Here is a 6,912-nt window from a genome sequence, read left to right on the forward strand (position 1 = left end):
TTTCATAATAAGAAAATACTTAGTTAATCATTCACTCTTTTTCCCTACCTCCTGAGTATTAGACTGTCTTTTAGAGTACCCAATGGAGCTTCCTCCTTTAGGCTCTATATCTAATAAGGACAAGCTCTTCTATTTGGAGAGGGGTATGAAGAGTCCAAATGTTCAATATTGGTGTGGGTAACTGTGATCATATACAAATGACCTGGGGGCTACACTGGTAGCTTCAAACAAAAGAGCAAGAATTTTGCAGTACAAGATATTGATATTTGACATTGAATATTTGTGTTCTCATTTTTATTATTTCACATGTAGCTGTTCACAGTGTTAAAAAACTTTTTAAAATCTTTATTATGTAAATAAATGCATCAGAATCATATTCAATTGTCAAAGGTTGAGCATTTGTATTTTCAAGATTTTACTGATTATAAACAATGCTATAATAAATGGCTTCAGCATAACAAAAAGATGCTGACATTTGTTATACATATATAATACTACATGGTATTTTAGAGAAGTCTGAAGCAGAATAAAGTCTTACAGATTTTTGGATGAAACATGCCTATCTTTTAATTGTGAAGCTGTTGATTTGCATGAATGCCATAGAGACATTATATGTGAACTTTTAGCATTAGCCTGTTAGTGTACTTAGGTAGGCAGTACTAGACATAGGCTATAAAATACACTTGAGATTCAGGATAAAAAAGGGAATAAAAAATGTTCACCTTAAATATAATTCATTGTCTCCAGAAGCAAGCATAAGGGTCACACATCATCTCAAGTTGATTACAGGTTTGAATTATATCTAAGATGCAAACAAGAGTTATCTCAAGAAATTGTGTTAGATTTTATTAAAATACAAATAAGAAGAAATGGTGAGTTATTATGGAGAAACTATGACAATTTCTTAAACCAAGTTAGTGATATCACTCACAAAAAATTATTGCAAACCCAAAGGATATGAAAACAATTTAATTTAAAAGTCCTGAAATTGGAGTGCTGCCTCTGGAAATCAGGTTGCAAGTAAATCAAAATAGAACTAGGTGGATTCTGCCTTACTGTCAGAATCAAAACAAAACAGAGAACATAATTAAACAAAGTGGGTTTAAGAAGAAAAATGAGATATTAAGGGGCATATTAAATACATGAGTGAAAAATAAGATTGTCAAAATATAAATATAACAAAACTGTGGGCATACAATATATACCATTTTTTTTTACTTTTTAATTACTTTTTATTTTGAAAAAAGTTCAAATCTACAAAAAGGTTGAAAGCATAGAACATGAATACCGGTATGCTCTCCACCCAGATTTGTTAATTGCCTACCTACATATGCATACACACACAGGGAAAGATTGGACATTTGTATTTCGGTGTGTTATGTGTGTGAACATCCAATTTTTATCTAAAATATTTGGAAGTAAGTTCCTTTGGAAGTAAGTGCCTTTGGCACGAATATACCAATTTTTAAGGACAGTGGACAATATGCCCTTTATGCAACATGATTTAGAATGATGTGTACAACACATTTTTCAGTGTATCTCTCATTTTATATAAACAGCTTACAAAAGGGAAACTGAAATTAAGTTGCTTGATTGTACTTGTATTTTTTTTTTTACTTTTCAGGAGGTTATTTGCATAGGTGGATATTTTTCTTTATTTTTTAATTCTTTTCATCCAGATATTTTAAATAAAATATCATATCATACATTAAATATTTAAGCCAATTAAATTCCAAAGGTCATAGGTTCTGCATACACTGTAATTTTAATGATTATATATAGTATGTGTGCATGTGTGTTTGTGTGTGTGTATACTTTTTCTTATTTGTAATCCAATACTCAGACACCACTGAATCTGTCATATGGCCCACTATGCCACTCAGTTCTTGTTCTGGAACATAATTTTCCCGGGAAATGTTTTGAAGGTTATGATTTGGTGTAATTTTTAATATTTGAAAGTATGGTGCTACTGCTATTAAAATTTTATTTCATATTATTTGAATTCTTAAAATTATATTCATAAGAGATTTAGCATTGAACTTAAAGTATTTCTGACATTTTGCATAACTTACCAACATTCCATAGAGAAGCAACTAAAGGTGAAACTGAATCTCAGGTCTTTTTAGATTATTCTCCAAGTTATTCCATATTCATTAATGAAAGCTGGATCTTTTCCTGTTAATATAACTCTAGCATTCCATCCCTGTAGCCATTTTCTTAAGCTCTATCAATGTACTCCTTTAATGAGGCTTTGGACACTTGATGTCAATGCCAAAATTGCTAAATTGAGCCGGCGCCGTGGCTCAATAGGCTAATCCTCCACCTGTGGCACTGGCACACCGGGTTCTAGTCCCGGTCGGGGCGCCGGATTCTGTCCCGGTTGCCCCTCTTCCAAGCCAGCTCTCTGCTGTGGCCCGGGAGTGCAGTGGAGGATGGCCCAAGTGCTTGGGCCCTGCACTCCATGGGAGACCAGGAGAAGCACCTGACTCCTGCTTTCAGATCAGCTTGGTGCACCAGCCACAGCGGCCATTGGAGGGTGAACCAACAGAAAAGGAAGACCTTTCTCTCTCTCTCACTGTCCACTCTGCCTGTCCAAAAAAAAAAAAAAAAAAAAAAAAAAAAAAAAAAAAAAAAACTGCTAAATTGAACTGACCCCAAATTTTTGTACTAAAATTGTGAGATAATAAATTTTCACTATTGTTTAAACTAATTAAGAATTTGTATAATTTGTTACTTAGCAATGGAAAATTAATGCACAGAGCAAGGAATTTACATAAAAAGCTTTGAATTGATCTCTAAATATTTTGTTTTGGTTATCTAGTCTGGAATATGTTTTTAATCCCTTTACCTAGTATTGTGGTACTCAATTCCAACACAAAGTAGCAAATGACATTATCAAGATGGAAGAATAGGAGGTGTTCCCACTCATGTCCCACAACAAAAATTGGTTACTTATTTATGGAGAAAAGCACCTTTGTGTGAGCTTTGGGATCTGTAGGAATTTGAGAAATGCCAATGGAGTCTGGCCTTTTCATTGTCAGAAAAGTGAAAAGCAAGCTAGTCAGAGACCCATAAACAACCTGGCCTTGGTTTTGCTTGTCAGAACCACACACTAAGGGACTAAAGAGAAGCCACAAACTCCTAAGCCTCCTTCAACAGGCCCATTGGTTGTGGATCCTGAAACAACCTGTGACCTAGCTCCAGTTCTTCCAAACATTGTAGACTAACTTCCCAAGGAGATGGTACAAGACATAGCCATTGTTATCCCTATAGGCAGGGCTGTCAGCTGTGATATAACTAAAGATCCAGAAGTAGCCCTGTGTCCAGGCTTCAGCCTTGCTCAGTCATAAACTTGGGGAATTTCTGACCATCCTGGGACCCAGTAAATGCAAATCCATCCTTGCCAGCAGAGGATGGTCTGTAGAACTAAGTATGGCTGTCGACCCTGAAGTCACCATATGACACTGTTCCAAAACTTATCACCTATATTCCAAGTTCAGTGCAGTGTTACCAGAGACTTCTCTAGGGACCCCTTTTAAGCAAAACCATCCTTATATCTGGTATCAGGCCTGCCATATGTGAACCCAATGACAAATATTGAAGGAGACTTTTTGCTAGTACCAATCCACTGACCAAAATCCTAGAGGCAGTCTCACCTACACAAGGACCAGAGAAAAATGCATACCAGCCCAATGCCCTGATTAACAGCCAGAGATACCACTGCAGGCCCAGAATCAGTCATGTGACCCTGCTCCAAGCACACACAACAGAAATGCCAGTCCTGGGTCCTGACAAGATAGGATTTTTAGGTGTTCAATACTGCCTATGAAGAATGGAAGAAGGGTTGGTTCACTGAGAGCACTGCAAGGTTATAGGAAAACACAGCAAGGTTACATAGATCTTAATCAGTCAAACATGACATCACCAAAAAAAAATAAGAAAACTACAAAAACTCAAAATAGAGATCTAAAAATGGCTGACAAACAACTCAAAATAATCATCTTCAGGAAGTTCAATGGGATGCATGCGAACACAGACAACCAGAAAGACATCAGAAAAAAACACATAAATAGAAACTCTAGAGCTGAGGAATACACAGAACTCAAAACACAGAGCATTTCAAAAGGACTCAGTCAAGCAGATGAAATAACCAAACAAATCCTCCAATTGCCATTTAAAATTGGGCAGTGAGAGATACCAAACTTTTTTTGAAAGTGAAGTGACTGCTATTTAATATAGTTCTGGAAGTTTTTGCCAGAGCCATTGGGCAAGTAAAAGAAATTAAAGGGATACAAATTGGGAAGGAAGAACTCAAACTATCCCTCTTTGCAGATGATATGATTCTTTATTTAAGGGATCCAAAGAACCCTACTAAGAGACTATTGGAACTCATAGAAGAGTTTGGCAAAGTAGCAGGGTATAAAATCAATGCACAAAAATCAACAGCCTTTGTATACACAGGCAATGCCACGGCTCAGAAAGAACTTCTAAGATCAATCCCATTCACAATAGCTACAAAAACAATCACATACCTTGAAATAAACTGAACCAAGGACGTTAAGGATCTCTACGATGAAAATTACAAAACCTTAAAGAAAGAAATAGAAGAGGATACCAAAAAATGGAAAAATCTTCCATGCTCATGGATTGGAAGAATCAATATTATCAACATGTCCATTCTCACAAAAGCAACTTAGAGGTTCAATGCGATACCAATCAAGATACCGAAGACCTTCTCAGATCTGGAAAAAAATGATGCTGAAATTCATATGGAGGCACAGGAGACCTCGAATAGCTAAAGCAATCTTGTACAACAAAAACAAAGCCAGAGGCATCACAATAACAGACTTCAGGACATACTACAGGGCAGTTGTAATCAAAACAGCATGGTACTGGTACAGAAACAGATGGATAGACCAATGGAACAGAATTGAAACACCAGAAATCAACCCAAACATCTACAGCCAACTTATCTTTGATCAAGGATCCAAAACCAATCCCTGGAGTAAGGACAGTCTATTCAATAAATGGTGCTGGGAAAATTGGATTTCCATGTGCAGAAGCATGAAGCAAGACCCCTACCTTTCATCATACACAAAAATCCACTCAACATAGATTAAAGACTTAAATCTATAACCCAACACCATCAAATTATTAGAGAACATTGGAGAAACCCTGCAAGATATTGGTACTGGCAAAGACTTCTTGGAAAAGACCCCAGAAGCACAGGCAGTCAAAGCCAAAATTAATATTCGGCATTGCACCAAATTGAGAAGTTTCTGTACTGCAAAAGAAACAGTCAGGAAAGTGAAGAGACAACCGACAGAATGGGAAAATATATTTGCAAACTATGCAACAGATAAAGGGTTAATAACGAGAATCTACAAAGAGATCAAGAAACTCCACAACATCAAAACAAACAACCCACTTAAGAGATGGGCCAAGGACCTCAAAAGACATTTTTCAAAAGAGGAAATCCAAATGGCCAACAGACACATGAAAAAATGTTCAAGATCACTAGCAATCAGGGAAATGCAAATCAAAAACACAATGAGGTTTCACCTCAGCCCGGTGAGAAAGGCTCACATTCAGAAATCTATGAACAACAGATGCTGGAGAGGATGTGGAGAAAAGGGACACTAACCCACTGTTGGTGGGAATGCAAACTGGTTAGGCTACTGTGGAAGTCAGTCTGGAGATTCCTCAGAAACCTGAATATAACCCTACCATACAACCCAGCCATCCCACTCCTTGGAATTTACCCAAAGGAAATTAAATTGGCAAACAAAAAAGCAGCCTGCACCTTAATGTTTATTGCAGCTCAATTCACAATAGCTAAGACCTGGAATCAACCCAAATCCCATCAACAGTTGACTGGATCAAGAAATTATGGGACATGTACTCTATAGAATACTGTACAGTAGTCAAAAACAATGAAATCTGGTCATTTGCAACAAAATGGAGGAATCTGGAAAACATCATGCTGAGTGAATTAAGCCAGTCCCAAAGGGACAAATATCATATGTTCTCCCTGGCTGGTGACAACTAACCAAGCACCAAAAAGAAACCTGTTGAGGTGAGATGGACACTACAAGAAACAGTGACTTGATCAGCCCTTGTCCTGACTGTTGATGTACAATTTAATACTTATTCCTTTTAGTATTTTTTTTGTTCTAGTTAATACTATTTGGTGGAACTCTGTAATTAACACACAATTATTCTTAGGTGTTTAAATTTTAACTGAAAAGTGACCCCTGTTAAATATAAGAGTGGGAATAAGAGAGGGAGTGTCGCTCCCCCTCTTCGTGGAGGAGCGACACTGAACTCTGCCTAGGCTTCCTATCCGAGTCACGGCACCATTATGTCGCTCCCCCTCTTCGTGGAGGAGCGACACTGAACCTTGCCTAGGCTTCCTATCCGAGTCACGGCACCATTATGTTGCTCCCCGTCTTCGTGGAAGAACGACACAGGACCCTGCGCTGTTCTTTTGTCTGCTCGGCCCTCCCCGGGTTTGCTGCTGGTTCTTCCCGGGTTGGCTACCATCCCTTCCACCTCCATGGAAGGGCGGTTCCCCCTGGCCACTTTCCCAACTTCCACAGGGGAGCGGCACACCGCCGGCCGGCTCTCTCGGGGGCTGCTCAGGTGTTCCCCTCAGATGTTCCTCTTAGATGTTCCTCTTAGATGTTCCTGGTGCATGTTGTCTCTCTCCTCCTTTATAGTCCTCTTCCGCCAATCCCAACTCTGCTACCCACACGCCGAGTATGCTGCTCTCCTCCAATCAGGAGCAGGTCCTGCTGCTTATTGGTTGAACTGGAGGCAGCTGTGTAGAAGCTGTTTCTCCCTTCTCAGCGCCATATTGTGGGAGAGCAGATGCATAGAATAAGTCTTAATTCCAGTAACTTAGTCTAGTCC

The sequence above is a fragment of the Oryctolagus cuniculus genome, chromosome 1, assembly GCF_964237555.1.
Source record: "Oryctolagus cuniculus chromosome 1, mOryCun1.1, whole genome shotgun sequence".
Taxonomy (NCBI): domain Eukaryota; kingdom Metazoa; phylum Chordata; class Mammalia; order Lagomorpha; family Leporidae; genus Oryctolagus; species Oryctolagus cuniculus.